The sequence below is a fragment of the Corvus moneduloides genome, chromosome 2 (genome assembly GCF_009650955.1).
Source record: "Corvus moneduloides isolate bCorMon1 chromosome 2, bCorMon1.pri, whole genome shotgun sequence".
Taxonomy (NCBI): Eukaryota; Metazoa; Chordata; class Aves; order Passeriformes; family Corvidae; genus Corvus; species Corvus moneduloides.
The window spans coordinates 36,333,621-36,356,919 of NC_045477.1; positions in this window are offsets into that span (position 1 = coordinate 36,333,621).

Consider the following 23,299-nt stretch of genomic DNA (forward strand, 5'->3'; position numbering starts at 1 on the left):
CCCAGTTAGTATGAACTCCTAAGAACATTTTATCCTGATACACTGTGCATTCTGTGCTGCTCTCTGTGTTTATTCTGAGTCATTCATTTCCTTATGTGAGTTCAGTAAAGTTGCATTATTATCATGAACTAATTTGAAAATGGAATGTTTATTGCTTGCATTTATTTTGGAACATTAAGGCAGAAGCATTTCTGATTGATTCTCTCAATTTTCAACTCATCCAATGTTGGGTTGCATTTTGCAGTAATTTCTTCACATTATCTGTATATATGAAATGCTATATTTTATTGTGCTGACAAGATTGGGAGGAATTTCCTATCGTTTCTCCTTCCCAAAGGAAACCACAATCTGTAGAAATTTTCCACTGCTCAATTTTCATAAAAGCATTTGTCAAGAAAGTTGTTATATAATGGTCTATTATATTGGATAGTTTTATTGCCAGAGAAAGAGAAGCAGTAAAGTTATTCAAAGCTCACAACTGCACACTCGTTCTATCTTCCTTCAAACGAGCTGAGTAGAAAGTATTATTTATTCCCCTTTTAAAAAAGTGAGGAGCAAGTCAATACACACAGAACAAAATAATCTTTTCATAAGTGTATAGTGGTCTAACTCATAAATAACTTGTACTAATCCACAGAAGGTATATCTGTCCTGTGTAATTATTTTCTTTCTTGTGGTACATTCATGATGGGGGATGCTCCATTAAACTGTCCGTGATGGGATGTTTTTACTGCTGTACAAAATGCAATCATGAACTGACCTACAAAAACAAAACAAAAAACAAATCTTCAGGTCAGTTTCACAAGTAGTTGCATGTATTTGTGTGAATCTGTGAATTATGTAGATGTATATTTTATTTCCATATGTATTCAGTAGAAATGACTATACTGTGAAATTTCAATTTCAGATAGAATTCTTTTCAGAAAATCTTTTTTCATAAAATATTATTCTTGTTTCCAATGTAAGTTCAGACATTCCTAATGAATGTGACCAGCTTTCATTTTCCTGGGGTTGAAAAACCAACAGCAAACACTCACATAATGGTTTGTGTTGGAAGGGACCTTCCAGATCATCCAGTTCCAACCCCTGCCATGGGCAGGGACACCTTCCACTAGACCATGTTTCTCAAAGCCCCATCCAACCTGGCCTTCCTCTATCATCTGGAATTCTGACGAAAGTCATCAAGGAACGACAGTTGATGTTTTTTTTAGTTGGTTGGTTTGTTTGTTTGAAAAAAAAGACAGTTAAGAGCTTCATTGTGACATAAACTGGAATATCACTTGAATATTTGTTTAAATTATGCTAAATAGAGGCAGAATTTCACAAGGTTAAGTATGAGATTAAGACACCTACTTTTAGGCTATGTTAATATTAGCAAGTAGTTTGTCATAGCTGGAGTAGATCAGCAGTATGAAATATGTAATACCCATTTACTAGAAGGGCCCAAAAGAGGACCCAGGAAAATGCTAACCCATCAGTCTAGGTTCAGTCCCTGGGAAAGTACTGGAATGAGTCCTTCAATAAGTACTACTAACCAAAAGAATCAGATTATTGGGAAGAAACAGGAGGGATTTGCCAAGTATGAATCAAGCCAGACTATCCTGGATCCCTTTTTACACTAAAATAACATCTTGTATTTATATGGGGAATGCAATGGATGTTGTTTATCTGGTTTTCAGTAAGGACAGAAACATGATCATCTGACTCTGCTCAGTACTTGTCAGGCCACACTTGGAGTATTGTCTCCATTTCTGGGCCCCACAATTCAAGAAAGACACAGATAGACTGGAAAAGGTCTAAAGGAGAGTCACAAAGATGATCAAAGGTCTGAAGAAGTACCCTGTGAGGAAAGACTGAAGATGTAGGATCTCTCCTCTCTGGACAAGGATCGGGAAGGATCTCATCACAGTTGCCAGTACTTCAAGGGGAGCTAAAAAGAGAATGGAGGCTCTCTTATCTCAAGGCAGAAGACAAGGGACAACAGGTAGAAGTTACACCAGCAGTCTTACCTTGGTGTAAGAAAGATATTTTTTGCAGTAAGAACAGTCACTAACTGGACCAAGGGAATGACCATGACCAGGGAAGTGGTAGAGTCTCCATCACTGAAAGTTTTGAGCTACCATTGGACAGAACCTAGATCATCTCATCAGATTCTCTTTCCCATGAAAGGTTGTATCAGAGGATCTTTCAGCCTAGGCTATTCTATGATTCTATAATATGGTGATGCCATCATTGTACCTATAGTATTTGCCACTCGATGGGATTAGAATGGACAATTTCAGTCATACAGTTTAGCTGCAGGTTTAAAACCTTTGGTTTATTACAATTTTCATGTTGTCATGTCATTTACATATTTATAAAAAAGTAAATCTATTTATTCTGTTTGTGAACAGCACCTGCAAATTCTTGTGTCTTACATGTCATGACATAAATAACAGGCCATTCTATAAATCCACATTACATTGGTCAAATCTGTAAAAAAGTTATTCATTTCCTGCACAAAATAAAAATAATGCAGTCAGTGTTATACATCAATTAGACTACTGTGAATTTGTGAAAATAGGTAAATAAACCAATAAAATCGATGAACATATGTAAGCAGTGAGATAGCATAATCCTTTTTTATCCCCACTGTTATAGATCTCAGATCTATAACAGAAAACAGTCACATCCTCTCTACCTCTGTCTTTGGTTTGTCTACACTCTAGAAACACAATTATTCAGTCTACAAGACATTAAAAATTGTGTGGTCATCTGACAGCTGCTCTGCCTCTACGAGGTCATGTCTTAAGTCTACTGATGCTAGTTGGCACATCTGTGGAGAAATTCTAAGAATAAACTTTCTGTCATTCTTATTTAACTTGATTTTCTTATGCAGCCCTGTATGTACATTGAAGACAGTTAACACTGGTAAATGAGTTCAAGTATACCATTTTTGAAATGCATGAGACCAGCTGGCAAGAGATAAAATTGTCATTGATTGTGGAAAATTTCTTGATATCCTTTCATAAAAAACTCACAGTTTTTTTGGCATGGTACCAAATTATATTTTTCAGCTGTCAATGATGATTCAAATGGAGAAGAAAAATAGTTGAGACAATCATTATCATTGAATCACTGCAGTTTTGCAACTCTACCAACAATAGTTTATTTCACAATTTCTTTAACTACAAATGAAACATTTGTGAAAGAATCTTTTCCTAGCTGACTTCCTGGCTCTTCACTGTCCATTTACAAAATGAAAGGGAAAAACATTCTGAAAGCAGATTTCTTCTATAGGAGCAAAGCATTCTGTCTGAAAGCATTACACATCCACATCTTGTAACTTTTCCCTGAAGACCTGCATATCGCCCAAGGTAACTTCATGATCAGTAATGAGGATTACTTGGCAAATTGGCATCACTGTTAGACCTTTTGCCAGATGGAGGTGACTCCACTCTCACCTATGAGGAATAAAAACTCTGCTGAGAGCGCTATCTCAAACTCCCATAATCTTTTGCAAAGTTGGATGAATCATTAACAGATGTCCTCTGTCTTTTGAACTGCCATCTGCTGTAACTGGCTGTAAGTTCTCTGGCTATTTCTGTCAAAGTATGCTAACTTTTTTTCTGAAAAGACTATTCTTTAGACAGCATGTTTTGAAGAGTAACCCTGGAAAGACAGCAGCTGTTTTTTGAGAGCCTGGCAAGGCTCTGATTCTGTTAATTATTTTCTTTTTATTCCTTTCCTTTTAGAATGGAAACTGGTTGCTGTTCTCATTCATCCTGAAAGTTTTAAGAACTGTCCAGGCTGTATAATTAGGATTTCTTCGCAGGCATCTTCTGCTGCGTGGTTCACTGCTGTTGAAACAGATGTTGTAACAGCTCCCTGAGTCATTCTTAAGCTGGTCTAATGTCACCAGTGAATTTTTGTATGTGTTTGGTGTGGCTTTTTAATCCAGGGGTCATAGTGCTCTAACTGAAGGAGCACCTATGCTAGCCTATAAAATGAGTTTCGTAAGCACTATAATAGGTAAGCAATTTTTGTGAATGTTATGCATGCTATGCATATATGCTATACTGAGTGGTGTTTGAAAGCAAACCAAGCTAGTACAGCCAGAAAGAATGTTGAAGCAGTGACCAGAAGCAATGAAAAGTAGAAATGCTGTTTTGCATCCTTACCAACTTAACCAAACCCTTTTTCTGGCTTTCCTTAATTATAGGGCAGAACAGAAGTTTGTCCAAAAGCTCAGGTCCTTCCTCATGTCCTGAGACCTAAGAATAGGTAAGACAATGTTCTGAGCCTATGAGCCACAGGAAGCAGTTATTGGGCCTAAGGTATTTTTTTGCAAGCCTCATCAAAGTTAGGAGGACCTAAACTCCTACCGGCTGCTTGGATTTACTGAGGATGCTGCAAAGCCTTCAGCCAACCAAATCTAATACTACTGAAGTGTAATATCATTATTAGTTAATTATATTCTCACCATCAGCCCATAGCACACATAGGCAGATGTGAGAGCTTTTGTTTTTGTTGGAAGAAAACATGACTGTAGGCGAATAATCAGCAGAAATAAGTTTATAATTTAGGGTTTCACAGTGAGTATATCTATCTTTCTGCTCATTTACTGTTGCTGCTAAAGAAAAAGACAAAATAAATGCTCTACCTTCAGGCCGAACAGCTCAAGGCTTTTCCCAGTCTCCTGGAACTTTCTCACCTGCCTTTAACATGGTGTGGTGGCATTGTCTCAGAGGCACAAAATGTCAAGTTCAGTCATAACTGTTCAGCCAGGTGAGTCTAGAGTTTATTAGTGGTGAAGATCAGCACGTATTAACAGAAAAATCCTGTTGCTCCTTCCTACTGAATTTTATCAGTATCTAGAGAATTGGTTAAAACAGCAGGTTTTTTAGTGTTTCAGTGTTGTCAGAGCATCCTGACAGAACTGAGAGAACAGGACTGGGGACAAAGCCTCACTTTAGCATCTCTTATTGTGTCAAAGCAGTTTCCAAAGCTTCGAGAAAATTAATGTTTTTTCATAAGTATTCATTTCTTCCTCTCAAATGCTGTGTTGATAAGCTTTTTAGATTAGCAGATAATGTAAAGGACTTCAAAGGCTTATGCAGGCATTCCCACTTGGCTTCCTGAATACAGCTGGGAGTCAAACTAATTGGCAGTCTGCAGTGAGGCAATTAGCCACAGGATGAAGTAAAATGGAAAAAGAGACCAAACGTTATATATGCATCATTACTTGAATATGTGCTTTGTTTTGCGTGAGTGAAACTGCTATCAGAGTGTTAAGATAGTTTCAATACACAAATCACTGAAATTCGTCTGTGGGGCACAGGTCTGAACCCTCCATTTGTATCCTGTAGACAAACTGGCCAACCAAGTAGGGTAAACCCATTATTTTAAAAACATGTATTCCAATTGCAGACTTTATACTTGGTAAACCAGTACTAAAGAAGTGAACAAAGGTAGGTCCTGACCTCTATCACAGAGTAAAATGGAAATTAACTATTGGCTTCAATTACATTTTTCTGGTTTTCTTCAGAGGTTAAAATCTAATTCAGCTCCATTATAATCACATTATACAGAAAGTGTTTAGATTTTTCTTGGGCAGATACTGGCAGTAAAATAATGAGACTGCTTCTTTCCTTTTTTGTTCTTCTAAGATCATGGGGACTGCAGCAAATATTCAACGATAATAGTTTTTTATAAATGAAAAAATGTAGTGGTACCATTCACTGTGACAGATTAAATGATTTGAAAATATCACAGAATCATGTATTAGAATGCTTTGGGTTAGAAAGGACCTTAAGGTCCATCTAGTTCCAACCCCCTTCCATGGACAGGGACATTTTCCACAAGACCAGGTTGCTCAGAGCCCCATCCAGCCTGATTTTGAACACCTCCAAGGATGGGGAGTCCACAACTTCGCTGAACAGTCTGTTCCAGTGCCTCACCACCCTTATAGTAAAGAATTTCTTCCTTATATCTATAAATCCAGAAAAGGAAATCTGAAAGTAGCTTACACATGGGAGTTGGAGGGTTGAGAGTCTGCTCAGCTGAGTAAATACCAGATCAGGAGCAAGAACCCTCCACTGTCTCAATTCTGAGTTACCATAGCAAGTGTATTTCTCTCTTGATGTTTCTCTTGCAACCCTTCAGTGGTTCACCTTGAAAAGAGGATGTAGTATGAGCCAAATTCTGCCTGCTTGGTAAATAGAAATATGCGGCTGAATCTGTGTTTCTAAGCTTTGGGCTATGGTACAGAATAAGTTCACTGATGCTTCTCTTCCTTCCTACCCTAAGCCAAAATTAAGTACTCTTTTTGACCTCTGGCTAAGACCTCTTGATTTCTTGGTGTATCCTGTGATTGTATCTTCACTCCTCTCTCTCAAAACCCTTTGGGATCTTAATACCATAAATTTTCTACAAGTCTTTTTAACTAACTCCTTAAAAGGTGGCTGCAGTAACTAGTGCTAAATAGATTCATAGGGATCTTGTTTAGGTGAGCAAGAAATGGCAAAAGAAACACAGTGAAATGTAAGTTGGTGAGGTTATGTGCTGTTTCATGGTGGCAAGTGATATTATGACCTTGTCATTAGGTGTTACTTCACATGTACTTTGGAATTACCCTCAAGCGGCCACTGCATTCTGAAATCAAAGTGGAGTAATCCTACAATAGATGTTCTTGTCATGAAGTGGCTTTGTGCATTTCTGAATTAATTACTTTTATTTCAAAGTAGAAAGCCCACACGGGTTACACAGAGAGAGCCAAGTTGGTTGCATTCCACCGTCTATCATTAATATCCTCATTGCATTTTTCCATTCACTTTTCCCTCTTGAATTGAATTTCATCTGTTTTACAGGGTTGCTAGGGAAGTTTGGGAAATCTGGTGGAGTATTGGCACAGCCTTGCTGCCAAGGACAGGCAGTCATTTCTTCAATTTGTGGCTTGTCAGATGGACTAAACTTATCTACAACAGGACAATCTAGAGGGAACATCATATTGGAGGATCTGATGTAGATATAGTGTAATCCTAAAAAAAGAAAATTACTTTAAAAATGCAGAATCTTTATGCATAAATAACTCCAGAAACAGAAATAGTTCTTTGCAGCATTTTATGGCTTCATATTAAATTATGTCTTCCTTGGTTGCTGTTTGTACCTAGTGCATAACAGGACTTTTAGTGGACCTACAAAGAAGGCGGAGAGGGACTCTTCATCAGGAACTGTAGTGATAGGGAACAGGAGCAATGGGTTCAAACTGAAAGAGGGGAAATGTATGTTAGATATAAGGAAGAAATTATTTATTGTGAAGGTGGTGAGGCACTGGAACAGGTTCCCCAGAGAAGCTGTGGATGCCCCATCCCTGGAAGTGTTCAAGGCCGGGTTGGATGGTGCTTTGAGCAACCTGGTCTTGTGGAAGATGTCCCTGCCCATGGCAGGGAGGTTGGAACCAGATGGTCTTTAAGGTCTTTTTCAACCCAAACCATTCTATGATTCTATGACCATGCAGACTGAAAGCTGAAAGGCTTTGACAAAAAATTCTATGACAAAATAACAGAAAGAGCAGAGAGACAACATTCTAATGAAACTAAATTGTCATCATCACTACAGCTCTGAGGCACCTGCTGTTTAAGCCCTCCAGTTTTGTCATTAATCACACAAGAAAGACATCAGCTGTGCCACCTCACTGGCTTTTCAATAGCAGCTCAAGGTCTCTGACTCTCCAAACTCAGACAGCTGGAGTGTTGTAAAGGAAACAACTTCAAAACGCATCTATTTTTTTCTCAAACCTTTATTGCACCAAAGGCAATTTTCAACCTGTTGCAATGTTGATGAATTGCATTGCTGGCAAAATTCTTTATTCAACAGGTAATTTCTTATGCCCTCACACAACCATGTTTTTTGTAACAGTGAAGTGGACCTTTCCAGGTTTACGCTTCTCCTAAACTATCACTGCAATATGTGTAACACCAGCACATGTTGCTATCTAAGTCAGTCCAGTCTACCAGTTAGATCCCTTCCCATTATGTCTAATTGCATGTATTAAAAAGGCAAATATGGCATTTTCTTTGTGCCTTTGAAAATATTTTATTGCACCCTGAACACAGATATGCCATATGTGGAGTTGCACACATTAAAGTTTCCAGTAGCAGATTAACTTGTTCTACATTTCCCCATTTAGCTTTTTAAATATTTTCTTGGATGTTTGTTGCTGCAGTGAACAGGATTTAAAATTATATAAAAGCAATAATGAAGCAAAAAAGTGCTCCCCTGTGTAGAGTTCCTACCGCATTTAATTGGCACAGTGGAGCAGTTTACAGCAAGTATTTTTAGGTGTGTGATAGTTTACTGTTACTGTGCTGCAGATGTTTCCAGGTAACCTTTAAAAGGAACGGGAAATACAGAAATTTCAGACTGCTGCTCGACTTTTATGAGCATATATTATAGAAATCTATAGAGACGAGAATGACACAAGATAATGATGACATTATTGCACAAGAACAGACCACCATTAATACATCTCAATATGGACCCCATAAACCTCACAGTCATAGTGCATCTTAGTGTGAAAGTCAAGTTTGACTTTTTCAGGCATAGAAACCTACAGAAAATCAGCAGGAGCAAAAATTTAGAGGAAAAATCATATAGCCAAGGTTGAAAGAAGGAATACCGAAGCTAATTCAGAGAGAATACCTTATACATAATATTATCCCAAAGCATAAAGCCGCTATATATATTCAGGTATGTACACATACATATTGTATACATGTTCTAAATACTTTCTAAATGTTATGCCTTTGCTGATAGTACCCGACACCTGCTTAATATCAGCTCTGGAATCAAAGGGATGAAGATTTTGCAACACTATTTTTTATTTCTGTTGTAGTGCTCTCCGAACTGTTTATAATACCAATTTAACTGTCTGAAGTCCCTAGAAGTCACTAAGCCTGAAGGGATTAGCAGTGGCTAATCTGCAAGTAGAATTGTCTGGGTGTCATACAGGAAATGTAAAAAAATCAGGTTTTGTGGGTCTTATCTCCTTGTGCATTTTTCTCCTATGGTGTTACATTTCCTTGCTAGCCCTCTTTGCCATGTCATTAGTGAACCTCTTGACCAACACAGAGCTCAGGAAAGCTCACTGGCCCAAGGTGCGGAAAGTTGAACTCAAACACAGGGGATTTCAGTACAAAACACCATAGTCTTGGAGAATAGGTATGCATATGTTCTCCCAGAAAAACACATAAACAACAACAAAACCAGCAACAAAACCCAAAGCCAAATAAACAAAATCCCAAACAAAGAAACAGTCAAAAAATGCCCAAAATCCAAACTCACACACATACATACCAAATGGAAGGCATGGGAGATATTAACAATTAAAATTCCACAAATATGTAGTAAATTAAGCACAAGTACAGGCTGAGCAAAGGATAGGTCAAGACTAGTCTGGGGTAGAAAGACTTGGGGGTGTTGTTGGCTGAAAAACATGACATGATTCAGCAATGTGCTCTTGCAGCCCATAAAGCCAATCATGTCCTGGGCTGCACCAAAAGAAGGGTGACCAGCAGGAGTTGATTCTTCCCCTCTCCTCTTCTCTAAGGAGACACCACTTGGAATGTTGCCTCCAGCTCTAGGTCCCACAGCATAAAAGGAATGTGAGAAAATCTTGGATTTGACTTTCCACAGATTATAAGAAGTTTAATATATCAGCCAAATAATTGTTCTATTATGGTGAATTTGCAGAAGAAAACTACCATCTTAGTTACAGACATCCTCCACTTGAGGGAGTTTTCCTGTAGAAATGAAGTCCACTAGTTTGGGTTTGGATGCATTCCCATTTAGACTGGAGAATACTGGCAATAAAAGTACATTTAACTTTAACCAATTTAACAGTTATCATCTTATGTGATATTGCCTAAACTGAAGGCATTTTTCATTGCATTTAACAGTGACAGCCACCCCTAATTGTTTTCACCGAATGTTTGAAAAAAGATGAGATACATATTTTCTGCATGACTAGAGAGACCATTGCTTTTAAAATCCTATCTCCCTGCAATGACATCTTCATTTCTGTTCACAATTTGCTTCTGGAAAGTTGAGTTAAATTTGCTGCCTGAACTGGCCACCAAGGTGCATCAGCATCTCTGCAGAATAATTCAGGAGATGATACCCTGAATGTATGCTAAATGATCGTAGGGGAGGTAGTGAATATGGAGCCAGACCCTTCTCAAAGGTGCACAATCAAAGACAAGGAGGAAGAAATACAACTTCCCGATTTCCAACAGGAAAATTTCAAAGTCAGGTGGTAGAATTGTCACCCTTGAAGATTTTCAAAATTTGACCAGTAAATACCCTGAGATCCTCCCCTAATCCTGCCCTTTTAGGAGGCAGGTGGACTAAATGGGATAAAGAACTCACTTCCCACCTAAATGATTCCAAGTAGGAATCCAAACCTTGACACAACAAAAGCATTTTCTTTGGTCAGTATTGGACTTATTACTTTCTTCTTGTCATTCCCTTCAGAATTTCACAGACATGCACAGTCTGAGATCTCTGTCCATACTTTGAGCAATGTCATATAACTGTCATAGGGATTATTAACAAACAACGCTGGTATTTGCTCATTTTTCGAAAGTTATCATTAAAAGAAGTAACTTCATTCGTAGTATTCTGTTTCTTTTCTGCAATATTATCCAAACTGAAAGACTTTACAAGTTTGTACACATATATATATATATATATATATATAACCTATACACAGGTTGCAATCACCAATTTGAATATACAACTTGATTAGAAAAGGGATTGAATATGATTAGGTTGTAGGAATTACATTTTGGTTCAGGACCAAATATCTTTCCTGCATTATTTTGATTCTACAGGAGCATACACTAGCCAGCTAGATCAACTCAGTGCTAAACATCATGTTTTCATAATACTCCTTTTGTTTAAAAAGTTGAAGGATGATTTATTTCAGTCACTTGAACACTTGGAGTGAGCAGTGATGAGTTGTTACACACTGCAGGCTCACTTCATTAGTTCAGCAATTAATGCTGTATTTTCTCTGGTGCTTGTTCGGGTTTTATCTTTTGTCAGAGATAAATTCATCTTCTCATGATGAAAGTTTTCTTCCCCTATGGTCTACAGTACTTTCACTGATTTTTTTCCCTTAAGATCTCCAAAATTTAAATCATTTCACATACATTCATTTCTATGGGAAAAAATCAGACATTTTAAAATAAAAATTTGTCTAGCTCTCCCTGCCCTTCATAAATTGGCAAATCTTATATTTAGTATATTCAATGAATTGCACTCCATATATTCTAGTTAGAGCAGCACTTCAGCCTGTCTGGCCAAGGACTGTGACTTAGAGGTAGGATCCCTGGCCTGGATTGACTTTAATTAGATGTGACAACCACCCAACACTCAGGCACAGCACAGATCCTGCAAGTGTCAGGAGCTCAGCACACTTCAGCAGGAGCTTCTGTCCCTGACAGCAGAGAGTTGTGAGTACTGGTCTAACATGCTTGAAAGGGAGTTTGCAATATTCATTGTTTAAAATTGATGGGAGAAGTACCATCTCATTAAGAGTGGGATTCTTTAATTCTTCCTTGCATTTTTAATGTGATAAGTAAGGCTCTTCCCCACAGTACAGCAAGAATAGAGTACGGTAATGCAGGAGTGATAAATGTCTGTCTCTCAGAGTCATACATCCAGCTATGCAGTACAGGCAACTCAGACAGATGTTAAAAATGCCTCTGCAGGAACTCAGATAGAAATGCCTCAGCAGAAACTGCAAGAGTGTCTCGGTCTTAGAGACAAAACTTCAGGAGGAAACACTCCGGAATGAGTGTCTCCTCCGAAGGGACAAGGGCCTCCCCTTTTCTTCTGTCAATGAGACAAATGGGTCACAAGGAGTGGAAGTAGGAAAAAGAAACCAAACTGTTTATTAACACACAAACAAAACAGGGTAGAACAGGATAAAAAAACCCCTCAAAATACAACAAATTCCAGAGAGGGAACAGACATGCGGGCTCAGACCAGCCAGGGCCACCCTGCAGGCCCACCGGGGCCACCCCCGCAGGCTTCCCGTACCACCGAGGAGGGAAGGGAAGGGAAGCAGTGAGGCAAGGGGAAGGGAACGGAAAAAGAACAAGAAAAACCAACAGAACCTTTTTCCTGCTAGCCGGAACACAAAAGAAACCCAAAAAGCAGCACAGTGCTCCCAGCGCACTCCCTCCCAAGCCCCGCCGAGCCCCAGAGCCCCCGAGCCATCGGGCTGAGCTGTTCAATGTTCAACAGACCCACACCCGGGTCCATCGCAAAGAAACAGCGTCCTTGGGCATTGAGCGGACGGTGAAAGAATAAAGCGGCTCCATAACAGCACCCCAGGATAAAGAGAAGGGTCCTAAGGCCCAGTCGGACTGACACAATGAAGCATTGGGGCATATGATGTCTGGGGATGTCTCTAAATTACGTGTCTGCTCTGGGTCTTCATAAAATCACTGAGTTTTAAAGTGTGGCTTTCAAAGTAAGCGCATTTGAGTGCACTGAGAACTGGGTTTGGGGGAATGAGAGGAGGAAATGAATGTCAGAGAGTATAAAGCCTGGAATCTTGATTTAGGAGAGCACTCAAATTTAAACACAAGCCCAAAGCACTTTTCTGCACAGGATGTGTGGGATGAATCCATGCATTTCAAAGTATGGCATAATGCTTAGTAGAGTGTGACATTAATAGGAGAACATGACTACTTAGCTCTTGAAACAAATGTATTAATCTTTTAATTCCAGCATTACTAATGGTCTAAAGCTTTTTAGGCTGGAATGGTTTCTTGCACTCTAGCATCCTTTGTTTTCCTGCCTAAGATAAGGAAAGCAAAAAAATGCTACTGGGAAAACAGCAGCACACCTTCTTCTACTAACATTGGCCAAAACATCTACTCTTGTGTTAATGACCCTGGTAAGAATAAAGATACACAAATAAACATGACCAAGTGGAGGACTGCACACAGGGTGGAAGTCTGTAAGTGCAGAACTACTGAGCATTTGTTTTTCCATGAAGTAATGTGTGAAGAGGCAAATGGAGCCACACTGAGAAAAGAAGACTAGACAGACATCTTCCTGTGGAACAGGCAGTGGAAGATTTGGTTTTTTCTGTGTTAAAATGAAGTTGGATATAACATATTAGGTATGAGGCCCCTTGGCAAGCCTTGGTTGTCTCTTCTGGTAGTAATGACTGTATCATAAGGTGTATCTGCTGATCTAGATGGTTACCCTTTTCCTCAGGAAATTTGTTTCTTTCTTGAAGGTTTATTGTCCTCAAAAATTCAAATGTAAGATGCCCCCAGAAGGGCTCTTGGGGCAGTGATGGACCCCAGATAGATCTCAAGGCAATTGTATTGTTTCCATCCCTTCCCTTTGCAGCTCAGAGGCAGTGCAGAACAGGAGAGAAGTATATTCAGTACACTGCGAAAATGAAAGTGAAAATTTTACACTTATTAAAAGCTGTGGTGAATGTAGCTGAGTTTAATGCTGCTGTGTGTCCTAGAAAAATCTCCCTTAGATGTGAAAATATGTTTTCTCAGGAGGGAAACAGGAAAGAGATTTCTCTGAGACTTCACCCTAAACAGACTTGTGCATGCTACTCTGTCATATAAAGAGTTTCTCTTTCAGCTCTCTTTGTTGGCCAGAGAGGCCTTGGACTCCTCATCCCTGGAAGTATTCAAGGACAGATTGGATGGGGCTCTGAATAACCTGGTCTAGTGGAAGGTTTCCTGCTCATGGTAGGGCGTTTAGACCTAGATGATCTTAACGTTCTTTCCAATCCAAATTGTTCTATCATTCTATGATTCTGTGACCTGGTGGGATCCAGACAGTGCGAGCTGTGTGGGTGGATCAAGCCCCAAGAGCAGACAATGAGGCAGCAGCATCCTTTACAGTTTACCGAGGGCAGAAAGGAAAACTTTATGAAGTAATCAATGTGATGAATGTCACGAGAATGTCTTTTGAAAAATCCCACAAAGTTTCCTGCTGCTGGGGCAAAGTGGGAGTTAAATTCAGCATTGTAATGTAGCTTGGTAGATCACTTACAGCATCAGCAGGTTTTTTTTTTGTAACAGAGATGTTTTTCTGTCAGCATGACCACTGTATGTTACAGCAGTAGGTTAGATTGTTCACTTGCACAGGTGCACAAGTACTTTCTGAAACACATTTCATAATCTTCTGATTCACTGCACACAGCACCCATGCATATAAGATATTTCAATATCAGAAAGTACCCTGATTGATTTTAATGCAATTTGTATGATTCTGCTGGGAGGAATAATAAAACTAAATAATTTCAGAGAACTATCCACAATACCTGCAAAAAAAAAAAAAAAAAAAAAAAAAAAAAAAAAAATCCCACTAAGACACTAAGACGACTCAGAAATTTTTTTTAACCTACTGAATTATTTCTTTTACTTCAAATGCTCCTGTAAGAGTAGCTCCATTATGAGACCTGTAATACACTGAGTGATAAGTATTAAAGCCACTTGTAATTGAAATAAAATGCAGCAATAAAGTAGCTGTGTAAATGTACTGCTATCACACTTGTGTGGCCTCATACTTAAGTGCAGTCAGTAAATAAACCACAAATCTGTTGAGACAAGACCTATAACTTTTGATTAACACCTGTTAGAGCTGCCTTCCTTGTGTAAAGACAAATAATGAGAGAGATTTTATCCCACCTAAGCAGGCTGTTGGTTCACCTAATGAGTAATACTCTTGTGTTTGGGCAATAGCAACCCTTGGGTCTGTGAAGGATTAGCAGATTTTTGAGCTTTGAAACTTTTAATTAACTACTGCAGTTAAATTCTTAAAATTGCCCTAAAGAAATCAGCACTTTTGCCATTTCTTTCTAATTCATTTAACATCTGACTGGTGAGTGAGATGGGTAGTTTTCACTAGTTATAACCTAGTTCTTTCTAAATCTCTCCTTAATGAGTCTATTTCTGGGATTTCCTGTCAGACAGAGCTCTGAGCACTGGAGAATCCACAAAGAAGGGATGGACTTAAATATTCCAAGTAATTTTCAGCACACTAGAAAAAGGAAGGACAGTGAAGCTTTTCAAGGTTGCAAGCTGCTGTTATGTACTTACCATTCAAATCATTTGACAGTTTCTGTGTTAATTCCACTTGCCTATACTAAAATGAGTGTTCTTTGTGCATGAAATGTTCATATAATTTGGTTTTAACCTGGTGGAAAAAAGGCTAAACCGCTAGAAATTAAAAGACTGATTTCTAAAGAAAAGAAGTGGATTTTGGTGGCTAAGGCTTTAGCAGGACTGATTGTTCAAAGGAGCTTAACATGTGGATATAATTTGCTAAAGGATTTCCCAGAGGGTTAATGTGGTGAAAGAAGTCAGATGTGTTACATGATTAACACAGCTGCTTTGTCATCATAATTCAAGTGGTCATCAATTAGATCAGTGTAATGGGGTCAACCACAAACTGTCAAAACTATACAGACCACAGGGGGGACAACCATTGCGACAAAGATGGGGAAAAATAGAATGCAACAAAGGCAAAACTTATATCAATGTACTGGCTGATAGAATTGTGCTATTATAGATTACCTAGCTGAAACCTCATAAATTAATTATGACAAGATTAACACACTTATAGTCATTTAGAAATGGCAGTACATCTTCCACCAAATTACCTGGAAGGGACCATTTGTTGCAGCATGAATATTGGCTGAAATTGGGTAAAATCTCATTTGCAAAGGAAAAAATAATCTTCATTATCTCTTACTGTCTTTGACAAAAGATAAAACAGAGGAAGGTAAGATAGAGCCAAGAAAAAAAACAATTGACTCTAAACAAAAAGCAACCACTGTAAACTGATGTCTCACTTTGTCTTGTAAAAGGGCATTCAAGAAGATGCAAGCAAGACAATTTCAAATACCAAAGGAAACTAAGAATATATGGACAAGAAAAGAAAAATCTAAACTGGTCTGCCTCAGAAAAGCTATAGTTCCTGGGGAAAAACAGGATATTCACTCAAAATATTAGATATATATATAAAATTAAAATTCCCTTACAGGTGTTACTGTTAACCTAGGAGTATTAGAAGACAGAGAATTTTTGTAGGTTATCTACTTTTCCATATTTATGGTGTACTCCTCACATTTTTTTCAATTAAACTTTTCTAGGTTTTAGTTTTATTTGTTGTAGGCAGACTTACCAGAACATGTGATAATGCATCTCACCCAAATTTTGTCTAAATGTCAGACAGCTATTTGTGCTGGTCATATGTATTTGTGCCACAGCCAGTGTCAAATCATATCCAAAGACTGTTCCTGACTCCCTAGGACAGATACCTAAACAAGTGAGATCTTCTCTTGGGATGTCTTTCTTGCTCTCCATAGTCCAAAGGCAGAAAAGGAAACAATCTCAGAGTAGAGGTTGGCATCTTTGGAGGAGTTGGGACTGGCAGACATGAAGTGCTATGAACTGAGTGCAAACCCCATTCCCCATCCCTCTGCATTACTTGAGGGGACGAAATAAAAAATTTGAAAGTGAAGTTGAGCCTGGGAAGAGAGAGGTGGCCAGAAAGTGTTTTAAGATTTGTTCTTACTTCTCACTATCCTACTTTGTTATTAACTGGCAATAAATTAAATTAATATCCCTAAGTCAAGTCTGTTTTGCCTGTGATGGTAACTTCTGTGTGATGTTCCTGTCCTTATCTTGACCAATGAGCTTTTCCATCATATTTTCTCCCCCACCCCATCCTGTTGAGAGGGAGAGTGATAGAGTGGCTTGGTGGGCACCTGGCAGTCAGTCAGCATCAACCCACCACAACATGCAATGGCAAAGGGACATTTTACATCATGCTAAGGATTACAGTATAAATACTCAGAATGCCAAATTGCATGGCTCCAATGAGTTACTGGAGAACAATTTTACTTACAAACAGTACGGCATGATCTCTGCAGGCCAAAAAATTGTTGCCCAATTACCCTGGATTCCTGTTGGAAGAAGTCTTGTGGTCCTCCAAAGAGATTTCTGTTGTCTTCCTTTCACTTACTGCATAACATAAAAAGGTCTGTCCTGAATCAGACCAAGGGTCCAGTGCCCTATTCTCACTAACCATCAAAAAAAGCAACAGAGGGAGAGTAAGAAAAGTGCAAGTCCTTGATGTTGCCTCAGGTGCCAACTATTCTTATCTCAAGAACATCTAAAGCTGCTTGTGGTTCTTCAGTACATTCGCCTCCCTCTAGTTTTTCTGGTCTCTGAATGCACATAAAGTCTTCTCTGGCTCTTACACAGTCTTGCTGCCCTGAGATTCTTGGTTTGTTAGAGCTTATTTTTGTTGTCATTGTTACAAGAAAATGAAAGATTTCTTATTAATGGCTGAAATCTTAGACAGCCTAATGACTCAATCAATTGCAACAATTTCTGTGGGTGCCAGACCACCTCAGGTTTTAGTGAAGATTTCTTTGAGGCCAGTCATTCACTGGTGCCTTATGCATCACAGCAAAAAACGGGCACAAGTAAAGGTGCGAAAAAGCGATTCAGCTGTTGGTTTGAAGTGTGGCCCCCAGGAGATGGATATTTAAATGCCTTACTGGGTAATTCTTAGAGAATTGGTTCATGTGCTGAATGATGGGTACATTTCAGCAGTGCAACTGCTGAATCTTTCCCCTTGGTATTTCTATCTCCCTTACCAAGGAAGGAAAGATACTCTTGAGACCTAATCTAAGGAGGTGGTTTTCATTGATCTTCACCCCATTGCTTTTGTATATCAATCACCAAGAAATAAGAAAGAATCCCTCTTTCTGTAGCATGCTAAGATTGGTAGATCCCAAGAGACTACAATGAGCTGTCCTTTCTTACATTTTATGAAGGTATTTTAATCAGTGAGCTATAACGTAAAACACTACCTTCCACTGAGCCATCTGCTTTCCTTTTCCTGCATCTGTCCTAGTTTTCTGACTTTATAGGTCTGTCTGAGGAGACTGTCTTTTGTGAGAAGACACTGCAAGCTGCCCCCATGTCACACACATACACACAGTTCCAGCCGGCTCCAAGGTGGACACACCACTGGCCAAAACTGGGCCTATCAGTGATATTGGTGATGTTTCTGTGGTAACATATTTGAGGAAAGGGATAAAATGATGCACAGCAGCTGGGAGAGAGGAGTGAGAATATGTGACAGGAACAGCCCTGCAGACACCTAGGTCAGTGCAGAAGGAGGGGCAGGAGGTGCTCCAGGTGCCAGAGCTGAGATCCCCTGCAGCCTCTGGTGCAGCCCATGGTGAGGCAGCTGTGCCCCTGCAGCCCATGGAGGTCCACGGTGGAGCAGAGATCCAGATGCAGCTCCTGGAGGGTCCCAGAGCAGGCAAATATGCTTTGAACAAAGCTGCAGCCTGTGGAAACTCAGAGCCAGAGCTGGGTCCTGGCAGGAACCTTGGCCATGGAGATGAGTCCACAGGCGAGTGGGTTTTCTGGCAGGAACTTTCTTTCTCTTAGGAGATTTAGCATCCCTACAACTACAGTAGCATACAAAATGGCTACAGTTGTACCAAGCAAGCTGTAGAGATAATACCATACATGCATACTATGTGTATACAGAGTACTCTACGGAGAGTATTCTTTCTATAAATAATATATATATATATATATATATGTATAGGGTTGTATATTGTACTAAAGCCAGCATTTTCAGAAATGACAGTTGAATTTGGACAGTCACTGAAAGCCACTAATTAACACAAGTTAGTGGCAATGCTTTTGCTAGGCCTCCAGCTTCTGGAATCTTATGGGTCTCTGGGAATTTTCATTTTTTAGAAAAAAAATATTCCAGCTGTTTTTTGTTGTGAGAAGCAGGATGAAAAAATTGTATGAAGCCTTCAGGGTTCAGAAATCAGAAAAGAAGCATCTATTTTTTTTACTTTTTAAGAATCTTATGACTCTGAAACCAACAGGCTTGTATTTGGGACATTTTTCCTCATGACCTCTGAACACTTGGAAAGCATTGTTGTCGATTTCGTATTTTCTGTGTCTCCCTTGTATAACAGTAGCACACCCACTGACAGCTCAGTGAGCTCTGCAGGGCTCCCTCAGTTCCAGAATTCAGTCTATTTGCGCTCAAATTCTTTGAATCAGATACGCCGTGCATATCTAGTCTGTGGACAATGACTATATACAAATCTGACACGTGGTTTAAATATCTATGATTTTTGGTGCCATCTGCACAAATGCATGGCACAACAATTTCCCCTCTTATAAATATCATCTGCCTGGGGTAATTTGGTATTGCTGATACAGGTTTGCTCAAAGTGTCACAAGAAGAGATACAATACCTTCTTGTTTCCCTTGTGAATTTGAAATGTTGTCTTTCTTTCCCATGTAATTTTTAAAAATTTCATCATGTTATTTCCTACATTCCATTTTTTTCTTTAATCATCTCAACACATTGCTCCACCATGTTCTTGCTGATAGCCCCATCCATTTGACATATGTACCTGTTCTGATTTCCAATTATTTACTTAATAAGAGTATCCTTTTATGAATCTCCACTGCAAGATTCTCTCTTATACCTTTATTAATACTCAAGAGATATTTTGAAATTAATTGCTCCCTGTCCACATTTTTAGATTTTTATTTTCCTCCTTAATTTCTTTATTAGATGGTGGATTACATCACAAATGCACTTGTTTTCAGACCAGAGGACCAATGTACATCCAGATGTATTTATAGTTTTTGTATCTCTTAAATCAAACCTGGCTTTACAGAAATGCAAATGCAGTTATTTCATTTCTATTCACAAAGTTCACTTGTGATGCATAAACACACAGAGGCAATATATAAAAATGAAAAGAGACAGCACTTATAAAACCACAGAGGATATTTTATAGATTTTATAGACCTTGCACCTCTAAACCTCAAATGACCACCAGGCCATGGGATTCTTGACCTAAGGTATAAGGTTTGTAAAAGCTGCGATGAAGCTTTCACCCTCCATCAAGCAGTTCAGGATTTATTAAGAAACAGGAAACCTGTGGCCATGTGCATTTGTACCATGTTGGTCATTGCAGCAGGCCAGGAATGGGAGACATACATATCCTGTGCTTGCTTTCTTTTTTAAAAAGCCCCATGGGTGTCTTGGTTTAGCCCTAGACAGCAACAAAACACCACACAGCCACTTGGTCACTTCCCCCACAGCAGGAGGGGCAGGCAGAAGAGAACAGTGTTGGGGAGGAAAACTGAGAATTACTTGAGTACTAAACTGCCCAGTCTTGTCAGCACAGGGGCATCCATGAGCATGCCAGGAGGCAGAGCTGAGGCAGCTGGAACACTGCTGCTGCCAGGATGTGAGGCACTGCAGAGCTGGACACCTCAGAGCTGGAAGCTGCCTCTGTGTTCTGAAGACTACAATGGTGGATATTAAACTGTTTCTTCCACGAAGTGATTACACCCCTTTTAGATCTTGGCTTTCTTTAAAGGGTTCCCTCAGCGCTGGGTAACACTGCACTTAGAGTCATGTGGGGCTGTGCTATCAAAGCGCAGGTGAGGCTTCCCAGGAGTCATAAACTGCTGCTTTGTGTGACAGGTTGGACCCATCCCCACGTGCTGGCTTTATCAGGAGGGAGGAGTTATGTCCTCTTCAACTGCATACTTGAGCTGAGGCTGTGTGGCTGTAGTCCTTGTTTCCACTTGCCAGGAACCCAAAGCACTGCCTGGGGCTTGTATTTCCCTTGAACAAGCAGAGAATACGAGCTGCAGCAGAGAGGACTTGCCACAACATTGCAAGCCCCCATCTGCCCCAAAACATGGTGTTTCCACATATGCTGCTCTGCATTCCCACACCAGACTGCAGCTTAGGGCATGAAGTTAGAGTGTGACTCAGACAAACAACGCACGTGAGCTTACTATGATGGAAACCCTAAAATGATTCCCATTTATAAATACACATACAGCTAGATGAAAAAACACTGCAGGAAGAGGCATATAAAATTGGTAGATGGAGAAGTAGATCTAGTGAACATGATAAATATTCATCTAGTTTTGTTATGCTGGTCATAGAGTTTGCAATATTTCCAATCACTATCTATATCTTTTTGAGTGTTTAGATTATAAGCCTCTTTTGGACAGACCATTTCACTTTGTTCCATTAGTCTAATATCTGCACTTGGATAGAGATGGAGACAGGAGGAGGAAGCATAATTCTTGGCCTTGGAGACCTTAGAACATCAAAGGCATCTACTGTAATGTCAGATTCTTAATATTAATAACTATGAGACCTGTGAAAGGGCAGACTCTCACCCTTACTTCTGCCAATTTGCTCTATTTGTGTAGTTTTCATTAATCTCAGACAACCCCACTCATCAATTTCCCTGAAGGCTTTCTTCTGGCTGGATTCGTTACTGTCTGAACTACTTGAAATGAAGAACTTTTATAACCCATTTGGGGTAACTGTTTCTAGAGACCGGCTCCCTTCCCTCTTAGCTCTGCTCCTTTCTCAATTTCATCAGCAAAGCTGCTGGCAGAATTCCTCCTGTTTCTGTTCCACTGTGACTGTATGTTGAGGGTGTCTCAATTTTGTCACCTTTCCCAGTCAGTGAATCTTTTCTGATAGATTGAAGTTGAAAAGACAAGCTGAGACAAAATGACAGACCACTTTTGGGTAATTACCCAGAACCGCCAGTGCAAAATAAAAATTTTGATCAGAATCTAACATTAATTATTAGTGTGTGCACATAAAAAATGTAACACAACAATTTCTCCATGTGTGAGCATATACCCAGCAAACAGTCTGATATTACTATTAAGCAAAGGTTAAAACCCCCACAATGTTGCATTGTTTTTTCTTTTATTGCCCTTTATTGCCTCTGTTTTCCTAACTAATTTGTGCCTCCAGATCAACAATAACAACAATAATTTGTAATGAGAAAGAAAATAACAGAGTGAAATAAAAGTTAAGAAAAACAAGTGATGCAAATGAAAACAATTGCTCACCATCAACCAACCAATGCCCAGAAAGTCATCAAGTAGTCGCCCCTCCACCACTAACATTCCCTCTAGTTCATTGCTCACTGAGATGCCATATGATATGGAATATAGAATCATAGGATCATAGAAACATAGAATGCTTTGGGTTGGAAGGGACCTTCAAGATCATCTTGTTCCAATCCCCCTACCATAAGCAGGGACAACTTCAAAAGGATCAGGTTGCTCAGAGCCCTGTCCAACCTGGTCTTGAACACTTCTAGGGATGGGGCATCCACAGCTTCTCTGGGCAACTTGATCCAGTGCCTCACCACCTTCACAGTAAAGAATTTCTTCCTAATATCTAATCTAAACCTACTCTTTTTCAGTTTGAAGCCATTCCCCCTTGGCCTATCACTACATTTCCTGGTAAAAGGTCCCCCTCCAACTTTCTTGTAGCCCCCCTTTAGGTGCTGAAAGGCCACAATAAGGTCACCTTAGAACCTTCTCTTCTCCAGAATAGACAACACCAACTCTCTTGGTCTCTGTGATCTAGATAAACCTCTGTGCTAGTTTTGGCTGGGATAGTATTAATTTTCTTCACAGTAGCTAGTATGAGGCTGTGTGTCATTTGCCCAAGCATAGCTGGCATTTAAATAAATTAAAAAAACTTAGAAACCTGACAGAAACTGAAAATTAACAGCCTCAGTATTAATGACTCTGACAAAAACTCCTCACCAAGTGTCAAGTCAAGGAGATGAGATGGCACCAAAGGCCAAAGAGAGAAATCTTAAAATAAACTAGACATCTTTGGCAAGGTAGCCAGTAAAGAAGCAAAATTCAAGGCACACAAGGCACAAGGTAAAAAGAGCAATTTGTGTCCTAGAAAATTCATAGACCTCTAAGTGAAAAAACTTCATGCTGTGTCAGATTTTCACAAAGCTTCTTGCTGAAGAAGTTGTCAAGCATCAATGTTTCTTGAATTGGTCCTGGATCAGTCCCAGATGTTTCTGTTTACCCTGACCCTGGTTGCTTGCAATTCCTTGCTTCCCTGTTCATTATGTTCATCTCCTTTGCAGGATTTTGGGTGTGGCTGAAGCATCACTGTTAAAGGAACATCTTGCAGTGGCCCTTTCCTTGAATGGTTTGAAAAGACCAAATGCATGGATTCATGGAAACAGAAGAGACATGGATAGATGTGCGTGGAAGTTGCATGGTACACCAAATTAACCTTTATGTACCTGATGAAATATTTAGGCACCACTGACTTTTAAACCTTTAACAAAGATGCCATTTCTGAAATCAAAACTTTCAAAATTATGTAAACTCTGTAGATT